Source organism: Nelumbo nucifera, chromosome 1 (assembly GCF_055504915.1).
Source record: "Nelumbo nucifera cultivar China Antique chromosome 1, China Antique-T2T, whole genome shotgun sequence".
In the NCBI taxonomy this organism is placed as follows: domain Eukaryota; kingdom Viridiplantae; phylum Streptophyta; class Magnoliopsida; order Proteales; family Nelumbonaceae; genus Nelumbo; species Nelumbo nucifera.
This window is the reverse complement of record NC_142649.1, coordinates 59,186,204-59,200,287: the sequence shown is the minus strand read 5'-3', so window position 1 is coordinate 59,200,287 and position 14,084 is coordinate 59,186,204.

Genomic DNA, 14,084 nt, shown 5'->3' with positions numbered 1-14,084 from the left:
AAACGGTCGACCCGTTCTAAAAAAAAATAAAAAATTTTAAAAAAGATTAAAAAATTGGAAAACGGTTAAAACCGTTCGAACCATTCGAACAATTAGCCAGCCGGTTCAATAGTTTTCTGACCAAAATCAACAGTTTTGGAGGAAAAAACAGTTTTGGAGGAAAACGAAACCAATTAAGTGACCGGTTCCCGGTTTTTCCAGTCTGACCATCCAGTCCAGTCTGGTTTTGAAAACAGTGTTGTAAACTCCACCGGAACCAAAATATACCTCACCATAAAAATCAAAATTAGTGAAAGCAAAACTAAGACTGAAAGAAACCTTGATATTAAAAAAGTAAGAAACAAGAACAACAGTCAATGAATGATAAGAGAAAAGAAAATTAAGATAAGAAAAGGCATCGATTTAAGATAGGTAACAAATTAAGGTGCAAAAAATAAAGGATGGAAGTCTTGAGCTTACCGTAGATCACTGTATGGGTTCCTTGTAGAGCTGCCAAAAGAAAATGCAAAAGAAGTTGGAACAAACAAGGAGAGAGAGAGAGGGAGCTGCCAAAAGAAAAAGCAAATGTTCAAAATATCTATACAGGGCATATCAGCCTATATCGTGGCTCAACTTTTCTTTTTTATTTTTCTTGTTCAATTGGTTCAGAGGGATCGGGATCTGTTCCTCACACATGGGCACCTCACAGACACATCCACCGTACATTGGGAACATCTATGAATAATAACTTATAAATACAGGAAATGTTCCCAATGTATGGTAGGATGTGCGTATGAATAGGTGTGAAGCACCCTGTGTGAGGAACAGATCTGGTTTCAAGTCAGTTAGTTTAAGGCCCTTCTACCTCTTGAACCAGGTCAGACCCCAAAAAACCCTTGTAGCAATGTATCAAAAACCATAGCTATGATATGGGAAGCCCCGAAACACCCCCTGTTAATGCGTTGGGTCTAGGTACGTACAATCAGTCCTGGACCAATTATTAATAGGAACAAAATCACAGATCCCGAACCATTATAGTTAATAGTTGGGTCTAACACAATAAACCTGATTAATGATAAAAAAATATTAAATTATTTATATATTAATAAATTAAACATTTTTAATTAATATTATTTTATTTATTATCTATCAAATGTATCATTTTAAACATAAAATATGATAAAAATTATAAGAAAATAAAGAATATATATAATAAAATAATCGGTTCCAGGTCTGAATCAATTCGGGACAGACAAGAATTAAAACCAACCCAATTATTAATTGAGACAAAATTATAAAACCAAAACCGTTATAATTTATTCGATCAGTTCGGATCCATCGGGTAGACCCACCCATTAGCAGCCCTAAAGAGGTGATAGTGAGTTTAACTGTTGAACAAAACTTCAAAATTAAGGTAGAGTGATTATCAAGTAATAGAAACGGTTTTGATAGAGGTGGAATTTGGTAATTGGTCATGTGCTGAAAAAATGTCATGGAAAAAAACAAAAATAACAAAAAATGGAGAGGATAGCATGCCTACTCCAGTAGTATGATAGCCAATAAAACCAAAAACTAATAATACAAACAGTAAAATAAAATATTAAGAATAAGAGAAAATTGTACAGAAAAAATGGTAGCACGCTGCACCATCAATCTAAAATGAGCAAAAGATAGAAATGTGCCACTTTGGTAGATTCTAAATGGAAGAGGAAGAAGAGACGGAATGTTAGAAATTTAGGGGAAATGGCTGAACTGAATGGCTTATTGTTTTGCCTTTTTAGTAAACAAAATATTTAAGAGCATGGTAATCAACTCAAGTTCAGTTTAACTGTTTAAGCCATAGCCATTAAGGAGTTCATCACAACCTCAATAAATTATTCACTAAAAAACAAAGCAATAAATCATTCTATTCAGCCATTTTCAATTGTGATCAAAGGCCCCCTTAGAGAGAGAGAGAGAGAAAATGAAATCCTATTCAAGGGCCTCAATTAATGGCTAAAGCTTTTAGGTTGAATAGTTCCTTAACATGGTCTTAGAGCCTATTTGACCAAGTGGTCTAGTGTTTGATCCTTATCACCCCATTATAATTAATTAAATTTTAGCACAAGTTTTAGCTTGAGAAGGCATGTTACAGAATAAAATCTATTCTCTATTCAAGGACCTCACCCAACAGCTTAAACTTCATGCCATGTTTTCAATTAAAAAAAAAAGAAGATATCTCACACAAAAAAATACATAGGTGGTGTTTGGTCCATGGTTCAAAAAAAGGATAGTTATGCTCAAGAACCATATCACCTTTTTTTTTAAAAAATGAAAATACTGGTTTATGTATATAAGGAATTCATCTATTACCATTCAACTTTGATTGTATGACCATTTATTTATCATGATCCGATCCAATCCAAAATCCGATCTTATTTTGAATCAAATTCACATCACCCCTTATCTAATACAAAATAATATATATATATATATATATTGCATTTTTGTAATTTATATTATTTTTTTATAAAAAATGTGTATATATTGAAAATAGTTGAAAAAAATACTTGTATTTTTCTTTTTCTTTATATAAACTGTTATATTTTCCTTTTAAATTATTAAAATTTTCAGATGTTAAATCGAATTTGATCAGATTTGGATATCCAATATCCTTTAACGGATTTGGAATCGAATTGATGTTTGTGAGATCTGATCAGGCGAACCTACTATTTGTATTATTGGATTGGATTTGGATATTCACCATTCCAATCTGATCCAATCCATTTGTCCAAGAACAGAATCATTTGGTTACATTTGTGTTCTTTGTGATTTTATTCAAAAATCTATCTTCCATGGTTTTCAAAAAATAAGGGTTTTGGTGGTTCTAGAACTCCCAACAAGTTGAAAATGTTCTTCACAACGCTGGTTATGTTCATGAACCGGATTGAAATATGAACAGAACCACTTAAAAATAGACCTTAATTGTGAGAAAAATGCTGGAAAATTATAAAAAAAGAGAAGCATTCCACCTAAGTGTTTCCCTCCTTTTCATATATAATTAATATGGGCAATAAAATAAAGATATAAAAATATGCAATATATGGTGCCCCTTATAATTAGTGGTGATCATAGGGTAGGCCAAGTTTTGGGCCTATGACTTTAAATATGTTAGATTTTGATTTTAATTTTACATTTTAAAAGGATAATGATGAAAAACATTTAAATTTTAATTTTCCCATACTTTAAATGTCATAATTCGATGGTTAGATTTAAAAAATTAAAATATTTAAACAACCACCATTTGCAAAAAAATGAAAAGACATTTAGAATTTAATTTTTCTATACTTATTATTTATTTACAATCATTTAACTGTACTTAAAATGTCTTAACACAATGATTAGATTGGCAGATTAAACAGAAAAGTGTGGACTGGCCCATTTTATACATCAATGCCCGTCCATGAATTGGCATCAATTCTAAACTGGCACCTACCCCAATTATACTTTAGGTCTAGGAATTCTGACCCTGCGCTGAACCGTCATTCTCCCAAGATTAAAATATCTGTGCAACGTACCATCATTATTAGTAAACATTGACATTATATGTGAAACTACTAGAGAATTTAATATGGACTTAGATATAGAATGGGTTGAGTTGGGTTTGATGGTTCCTTTTCATTTGGTTGGGTCGGGTTTGGGTTGGACCAGCCCTGAACCTAACCCAATTTGTTGATAATATCATATCCCTACTTGGAACCGGCAATTTATTGATATCATTCTAAATTCATTAATACCCACTTTGTTATTCTCCTCTCTCTCATTCATTTCTTTTATTTTTCTTTCTGCACACATGTGCATCCACATGCCACAACAATTTGAATTTTACAAAGGTGTTTTTGCTATAAGCTATCTGTCATATTGACACAATTTGATAAGAAAGATCTTTCTGTTATAAATTATCTATCATATTAACATGTAATATCTATCATATTGGCATGTAATGCACATGATAGGGTTGAAACCCACTACCCTAAAGATCAATGGTCAATTTCATCATACAATCACAAACAAGGAATCAATCCTTTTGTAGCATAGGTGGTAGGTATAACTTTATAACCACTGTAATGGTCGTTCGAAAGGAATTGAATTGGCTATGGAATCAGATCATGCATTAGAACCTGGCCTAATACTTACGAATTAATCTTTTAATAAGTCCCACATTTTTTTTTGTCGAATGCATAGATGCCTAGATATGATAATTGGGTGGGGTCTATTGATCCATTTATCTAATTAAACATGTGATGCATGCATCTCAGTTTCCAAATTTTAGAAGGTCTTTAGTTTTTCTTATTTTCATCTATTTTGTAATTACTAGTAAACACGTACATGCATTTGCATGTGACCTTATCTCTAAAACAACTATTTATAATTCATGGACAGATTTTGAGTAGTTTATGAGTGGATAGTTTTTGAATAGTTATAACTAGGCAATTTCTTAACTGTTATAAGTGGGCAATTTTTGGAGTGGGAGTAAAGGATATATATGCCTTTTTTATGCCCATTGTATGTTGCTTAGATAAGAGGTAAAAATGTCTAATGAAAAGTCCAGAAAATGGGGCTATTCGCTCTTTTATTAATAGTATAGATTGTCCATCTCTCACACACATGTATTTTATTGATGTGGTTTAACTTCGTCTAATTAAACTAAAATTTGAATTTGATTGTATTATAATATACATTGGTTTTAATATATATCAGATCCATGTGACTTAACTACTTTTTAGTCTCGATTAGGAAATGAAAATTAATTTTCTACTTATTAGGTTGTTTTATGCTCTTTCTTTATCCGTTAGAATTCACCTAGGCCGTGTTTGAATGCGGTGGAAAAATCCATCATGTAAACGTCAATCGATAGAAAAATCTATTGTGTAAAAAGTTCATTGATTTAAAACTGTTAAACCATTGAGAATTTTTAAGTGATAATGAATGTAAAAGTACATCAATTATCATTTACATCGATTACCAATGTAAAAGTCAGCCAAAAAACATGATTACATTGATTTTTTATGTAACTTTTACATGAAAAATAAGCAACTGCAAAAGTGGACTGGAAGTAAAATTTTACATCGGTCCACTTTTACACTGAATACAAATAAGCGTAAATGCAAACCGACAATTGAGTATTACGTTGATTCACATTTACACATCAATCAAACACAGTCCTAAGGTTTGGACTTTAAACAATTCTTACATTGTGATTGATTATTAGTTCAGGTTTAATAACCAATCTACTGTCTAAAGATGAGAAACTTTTTCACATTTTCTTTTGATGAAGAAATAATTTGGTTTATTTTTTTTTTACATGAGAAGCTAGTTAAAACCTAGAATGTACATAATATCCATATATTTTTAACATTATATACACATGAAAAGAATGTGCTCTTCAGCTAGTGTATAAAAAAATAAAACAGTTCTTGGCTTTTTTTGTTTATTTATTTTTGGTACACAACACTTCTTGGCTTTAGAACATGTAAAGATGTTTTTCCCACCATGCTAGTAGAAAGGAAAAGTGTAGCTTGTCTCTGTTTCCCCACATGCTAAAAGCAATTTTTCCCAAGTTCCAACGTTGCAGCAAAAATTGCACACCTCTCTCTCTCTCTCTCTCTCTTCTCTCTCTCTCATAGCTCTAAGTTACAAAATCCTGTTCTCCACGTAGAAGTATTCCTCACCCCGCACTTGTGTACATGATTCTATATTATATTGATATATTCTAAAATTGCTTCGCAATCATTTTATTTAAACTTTTACAAATATAAAATTAAATAAGGAGAATGATGGTTCAGCTCAGGATTAAAATTTTTAGGCCCAAAGTACAGTTAAGGTAGTTGGCAGTTCGGAATTAATGCTAATTCATGGCGGACATTGATATATAGAATGAGGGTATTTGACATTTTGAATTTGCATTGGACTTGTCTGTACTTTTTCAAATTAAATATGTTGTTATTTAAATTTAGATCTTTTTGACACCAACCCGTGCATCACACGGGTGTCTTGTAATATATTACTAAGACATAAGAGAGACATTTCAACATCAGATATAATTGTGTTGATGCTATGCTACCAAACTGTTGTCTATTACTTTTGTTGTGTTTAGTTATAGGTGAAGGAAAATCAATCACCAATGTTTTCCTTGGAAAATAATTTTTAAATGGTCGGGGTTTCTGTAAGAGCAGAAACTAATAAACCGCCATAAGACCCAATCTAATAATCAACCTAAAAAAACATGCATATGGTTGACAGCTGGCCACTCATGATGAGTTGATAAAATTATTAGAAAATTGTAGAATAATCTGTCAAAAGGAGAAACCGAGTAGATACAGGCTTGGTTGGTAAGTGGACAGGATAGTCCCAGAAATGATGTGGTTTTGAGCCCCATTATGAAAAGATTTGTTAAGTTGTTGAAAAAAGTATTGTATTGTGTCAAGAAAAAAAATGAAATATGGGATATCAAATCAGCCTCACAAGATTGACCCCTACAACGTCCCAATTCCCGCCGTCTATTAGGAATATTTTCCGATGATAATATCAAAAATGATGATATCATCATCGGGAAATATTCTCAATACATGGCTGTAGGATTTTGTGGGGGTAATTTTGTGGAGGCTGATTTAAACTCAAATATGGTCCTTATAGAGACAAAAGAGGATGATTTAATATAAAAAATATCTCAAACACAAAATGATACAAAATATAAGGTTTTATACTGTATATATTTGTATTTATACTCTTTCCAAACTAAGCTTAAGGCTGATTTAGTTATAATGCAATTTTATTTGTATTAATACAAATGTATGAAAGTGCAAATTAATAAAAAGAATACAAATTTTGGTTTAATTTTGATTTGGGTTTTACTTTGTTCTGTTTCAGGTTTTATTTTACTCCATTTGTACTGAAATCAAACAAAACAAGGTAAAATTTGAAACAATCAAACACTGTAAAATAGCATTCGTTTCAGAACTTGTTCATTTTCCTTCATCTAGTTGAACGTTGAATTTCATGGTGGTCGACAATTGAAATTTCTATTTCTTACAATTCAGGAAACCCAGGATCAGAAATTTAGAACCATCAGATATATCCTTATTGATTAGGTTGCTCCGGCTGCCGCTCAACAAGTCCACAAATTTCATTTGAACTGTGTGAATGAACGGATTGTAGGTGGAATTGATCAGCTATGACTTCAGACTTCAGACTTTGGACTTGAGACTGATGTAGTAATTACTAATTAATTGTGGAAAGTCAATAGATTAAGCCATCTTTCTTGAACACTCTTATGTCCCCTCTCTTCGCTATCTTTTTTTATTCCGCCTTTCTCTTTCAGATAGAAACGGAATTCCAGAGCTGGGCTTTGTGGACTATCGAGAGTCGAGACGATGATGACCAATAAAATTTGATTTCCAACACACAACCTTCTTCCAAAAGGTTATTCGGACCGGACGGTCGGACCGGAAAAACCGGGAATCAGTCAGATCGGTTCCATTTTTCTTTAAAATCGGGATTTCTCAAAAAACTGTTGATTTTGATCAATAAACCGCTGACCCGGATGATTAACCATTCGAATGGTTTGGCAGAACAGTTTTAATCATTCGACTCGGTAACCGAACCCCTAACTGGTTCGGTCTCCGGGTCGATTTTAAAAACTATGGTAAAAGGTAAGAAGTTGTAGTATCTAGGTTCAGTTTAGAAGAAGTCTGTACCTACCCCATCAAAGCTTTTTCAATGATAAAAATGAAAATGCAAACTTTGTATTTTGATTTTACTTTCCATCTTTGCCCTCAACAAGTTTTGTTTTTGAATGTTCTTTTTTTGTCTTTTGAGTATTTGATTTATCATAAATTGCCACGTACACTATTCGGTGGTGACCTGCTTGATGCTACCTGTTATTTTTATTAAACTTACTACTGCAATTCTCCATAAATTCTCAATTATACACCTATTATTTTCAAATTTTCATTGAATTCATTGCAACTGTCCATAAATTCTCAATTACACACATAAGTACCACTAAATGGTGAGTGGAGATCCCATAATCAATAATTTATCATTATTTATGTTTTTGCTGAAATCCTATATCAATCAACTACTCTATAAATTCCCCCTATTATTTAGAATAAAAATTAAAAATTCATGAACATGCATATGGAATCATCTAAACACCAAAACTTGAAAAAAAAAATACAAAAGACACCTCTTATTGAATTAATATTAATTTTAATTAGACAATAAGAATCCCTATTATGCGATTAATGCTAATTTAGGGTTTAGTTGGATAATTTTTTTTAGTTGAGTGAAAGATAGGGGTAGACTTAATAAGAAGGATTCAAGTATTTATTATAGCCACATTATGGTTAATTGTCTAGAAACTACTTATGGAAAAACTTTCATATGCTTCTGAAAGAAAATCAAATAAAATTTTTTATTTAAAAATCTTAAAAACAGGACCTAGCCCTCTCCCTCTCTATACCACGATAGCAGAATCTCTGGTGAAGAGGAAGATAACCAACAACTAAGAAGATGAAGGAAATAGCATGGTTGGATGGTTTTAGGAGCAAAAAGTAAGATTAAATTTTGTTATGTTGTTTAATTACCAAAAAGAAAAGTTATGATCTATTGTCTATTCTCTGTTTTTCCGATCTGTTGTTAAAAAATTAAATCATTTTATTAAATTGATGGTATCCTAGGCCAAGATTTAAGAAACCGGATCAGACATGGAACCACTTTGGAGATTGGTTCCTGGGTCGAATAGTCTAATTGTCCGATTCGAATGGATGGCCCATTTTGATTTTAAAAAATTAAAAAAAAAAAAAAATATATATATATATATATATATATATATAAATGAAAAACAGCCAAAAACCATTGTTTGGGACGACGGGTCGAAGGTTCCACCACCCGGGTCATGGGTTGTTAACCAAATCAATGGTTTTTGGCCCAAGAACGGTTTTAGGGTGAAATAAAACTCATTGCTTGACCAGTTCCTGAATCAACTGGTCCGACCGTCTAGTCTGGTTCAGTTTTCAAAACCATGTCCTAGATGATGAATACTATGCCTAACCAATGGAATAAAGAAATGTCTTTGGCCCTCTAATAGTATCAACTTAGGGGGTGCTCGAAAGTGTGGTCATCTCATGGATGGACCATTTCGGTCCACTCCACAAGATGAAATAGATGTTTGGTGTGGTGTGGACGGGACTGGTCCACAATATATTGTGAACCTTCCTTGTCCACAAGCCAATTTTGTTAGACAGTTGTATGCCCTTAGCTCCAATCAGAATGATATACATTATGAATTTATTGTAAATGAATAAAGTACATATTTGATTCATGTTCATGTGGTGTGTTTCTGTGTAATACTCTTAAACTGGACACTTATGAAACTCGTGTTAGTTTAGAATGTTCACAGCCATTAGATAAGTCTGGGGAGATTTATCCTGCCAAGGCTAACACTGGTGTACTGCCAAGTGTTGGGGTGGCCTGTCTCAGCCGCCAGGGTGAGACCCAAGGCACATACAGTGTAGGATTAATTGAATCTTTGAACCAGACCAGATTTCCAGTATTGCCCTAGACCTTGGAGATTGATGGGCAAAATTGGAAAGTTACACCTGACCCCTAGACTCGATTATGATACTGCACTAGGTGTCGGATTGGGCTATCTTTGATATGCCAATTAGTGAGATCCTTAGCGGGGGTCAAAACCTGGGTATGTTGGGACAGTCTGAGAATTCATCTGAGTGGGTGATCATAGTGACAGGATCAACCCCTTTGTCGGACAAAAGTAATGATCGGGGATGCACTCTCTCTTGTCGGACAGTGGGAGCAGATTTGGTTTAATTCCAACACTGCCCGACAGTCTTGGTTTAATTCCAAACGTTTGCAAAATGTTTTAATTCCCGGGATCCATGTGAGCAGAGAGTGCAACACTGTTCCTTGCAGCCGAGGGAGAGGTCTTCTCTTGTCGGGCAGTGTTTGATCATTATGGGCTGAGAGGTTAAGTGTAAGACCATTGAGGGTAATACCTGATGGGTTAATCTTGCATCTGCCCACAATCCCTGGGTGTTACAAGGTGGTTTGGCCCAGGGACCACTTAGGGTAAGTGTTGGGCCCATAGAGCCCATGTGATGGGTTATAGGGGGTGCACTGTCTATAACAGTGTATTCAGCCAGGCCTTGTAACAAAGGCTGGGCTGAACCCATGTGGCTGATGTATAGATCAATGTTTGGGTCCCACGCCATACAAGGAAGCCCAACTGGGCAACAGTTTGGAAGGCTAAGTGAGCACATAACCTAATTGGGCCTAAATCCCATTTCGAACTGGGCTGATTTGATCAGTTAAATAAGGGGCGAATTCTGATATTAGATTAGTAGATAGGATTGGGTATTAACCCTATCCACTCAGAGAGTCTAGATCTGAATGTGATTCAGATCTGGAAACCTCCTAATAGGATTAGGAGGGGGGCTGATCTAATCTGCGGATAAGATAAGGGTTTACCCTTATCACTTAAAGGGAATTTTGATCCAAATATGATTTGGATCAGCAACTCCTAATGGGATTAGGAGTTGATCCCTTTAAGCTTATAAAAGGAGGAGGGGGTGGCAGCCTTTAGTAGACACATATTCACATCCTCTTCAGAGTTGAAATCATAGAAGAGAGAATTCAGCATCATTGCGCTGAATCTCTCTTGCCGCATCCTTCCTGCCGTCGCCACATCTGCCAGTTCAATCTCCTGTTGCCAGTAGGAGTGATCAAGATTGGATCTTGATATCAGTCCTTTGTGAAAGGGCTGATTGGAAGTAGTGCTCACGTGCCATCTAGCTAATTCTTGCGAAGGATCTGGTTCTTGTGAAGAAGGCTGTTGATTCTACTCCATCCTACACTGCGCCATCTTCAGTGGGAGCAGATTTTGGTTCATTCCTTGGGCGTGAACACCTTCATTAGGAGATACTATTTCTCCGTATCAAGTATATCTCTCTCCTACTGCTTTTGTTCAGATCTGGTTCGGTTCTTGGTTCAAGATTGATCCTTGAAAAATATGATTTTTCTAAAATAGGGAATACGATTCTCAGTAAGATGGAGAAAAATTTTTTGAAATTCGCCCATTCTATTCCGCAAGATTCGAGCGTCCACACGAAGGATATCTCATCACTTCAAATTTCTCTTCAATGGATTTTTCATGTGGATGCATTTGGTCCACGCCCATTTATGCTTTTATCATTGATACAATGCATCACTACCCTTGTGTTGCCCTACATCTTTTACCATTAGAAGAGAGCTTCTCTTCTATCACTTTGCTCCATTACCAAAGACATAGTTTCACCAAGGAAAAAGACCTTCATTTAATTTTTTTTAATATATTTATATATTATAGAAAGAAGACCTCTTTTTCTAAACAATGAACCATTTTAATTTTTTTTAATATACTTATATCCACATAGTTTTGTCCACAATTCAGAACAACTGTAGACAATGGTGCAGATTAGTCCCTACCACAGGGTGTGGTGTGGACCAGTCTACATCCATCAATTTCTCATCCACTTTAAAGAACACCCCCTTAAATATAGACGGGAGAAGAAAGTTTTCATAAGATTAAAAGTTCCATAGTGACCAAATCAAATGTGTGAAAATATTATATTCACAAAAAAGTCAAAATATTATTTTACTATAGTGTCTCCATCTTGTTACCAACATCACTGATTAAAAGTTTATGTTTCATTGGGCTACAAAAATGTGGGTAGTCCATCCCATCCCCTTAACCGCTAACCCTAGGGCTAGTATAAATAAAAAATATGTAGAGTGCGAAACTTAGCTTGTATTTTATATTATTTTGTAAGTATTTGCACTATATATATTTATATTTGTACTCTTTCCAAACTAACCCATAGCAACAGTTCTGCACAATTTGGAACATATATGCATCAATAGTTGTGGTATATATTTGATTAGTGATCACTTGTAGGGGTGTTAAAAAATCTGATTTCAAATTCGAGATTCAATATAATCGAATCGAATTTAGATAATTCAAATATCTAACCAGTTGAATTCGGATATGACTTGATTCGATTCGATAAATATCCAAATTCAACCGATTATTTGATTCTTACATATAATATATAAGATATTTAAATGTTTTATAATATATATAATAATTAAATTGTATAAATAATTTATATGTTTATATACTTTAAATAAATAAAATATTTATTAATAACCTAAAATAATTAATTGGTCGAATTTGAATCAAATCGAATCGAATATTCGGATATTTAATCGAATTTGAATATTAATTTTCAATATCCGTCAAATATCGAGTCGAATTTGGATATCGGATTTTCTAATCGGATTCGAATTCAGATATTGCTTGATTTGATTCGGATTCGATCAATTTACACTCTTAGTCACTTGTGAACTGTGTTATGTAATTTATTAAGGCCCTGTTTGGTTTGCAAGAATAGGGGTTTGGAATATCAACCACAAATGGGTTATTCTAATTCCAACTATTTGGTTGGGTGGAATCATTCCCATTCTTGGTGGAATGGCATTCCCCCATTTGAGGGAATGGTAATTCCATCCCCCTCCCTTGGGAATGAGATCCCATACCTGTTGATTCCAATTCCCATTTACGTTCCTGTTTGAACCAAGCAGACTATAGGAATAGACCATTCCGATTCTAGTTCTTAGGGGTGACCACGAGCTACTCGAGCTCGGCTCGGCTCGGTTTCAACAAGCTTCGAGAGGAGATTGAGCCTAATTTACAGGCTTGTTTATTATCAAGCCGAGCTCGAGCCTAATAAAGCTCAGCTCGTGAGGCTCCCGAGCCAACTCGAATAGCTACATAATAATAATAATAATAATAATAATAATAATAATAATAATAATAATAATAATAATAATAATAATAATAATAATAATAATAATAATAATAATATATTATTATTATTATTATTATTATTATATATAATATTTTTATTTTTATATATAATAATAACAAATTATTATAATTCTTAATTTTTTAACTATCAAATAAAAAATATTTTTTATATATAATTTTTTTTATAAAACATTCTTCTCAAGTCGAGCTCGAGCTTACAAGCTTTTGACTCGAGTCGAGCTCGAGCTCAAGGTTCTATCTATTCAAGCTCGGCTCGGCTCAAATCCACCCCTACTGGCTCTAAAGGATTTCAATGCCGATTCTAATTCCAACTATGACCAAACGGACCCTAAGTAATGAAGAGCTTGGGTTGAGTTTATTGGCTGTATAGAGATTAAAAGAGTATGAGGGTCATGCCCACATAGGGCTGTAAATGATATCTGAATGTCTGAATTTGAATTCGAATTCGATCCCATTAAAAATGATTTGGATTCAATCCATTTATAATTGGTTCGAATATGGATCAACCCCTATTGATTTGATATAATTGGATTTGATTCAATTTGAATATATATGTTTATATTGTACTTATTAGTAAAATTGATTTGCATGTTGTATTTTACTAATATGTTCATGTTTTGTATAAGTAATTTTTAATTATTTTCTGTTCATAAAATATAATATCAGTCATTTTAGTTAGTTTCATTAATACTATATAATATTTTAATCATTTTTTATCTAATTTATTTATACCATTCTCTCTCTCTCTTTCTATCTATCTATCTATCTATCTATCTATCTATCTATCTATCTATCTATCTATCTATCTATCTATCTATCTATCTATCTATCTATATAGATTTTTTAATATAGGAAAGTGGAAAAATTTCCATATTTCTTAGTCTAAAAAAATTTGTATCATAAATTTAATTTTTAGTAATGCCACTGTAATTTTTTTTAAATTTAAATTTAATTTTTTAAGTTCAAATCTTTTGAACTGATTGACCAAACCAAAAATTGACCCAAACCAAAACAACCCGAGTTGGCCAATTTTCACTAATGTTTAGATAGTTTCAGGTGACCAACTCCCCAACTTGACAAGGTCGATTTGGTTGGCCAAACAACCTACAACTGAACCGAACCAACCCATAAACACTCCTAATATCAGCTAAATTAATAGTCTAATCACTAATAAATAACA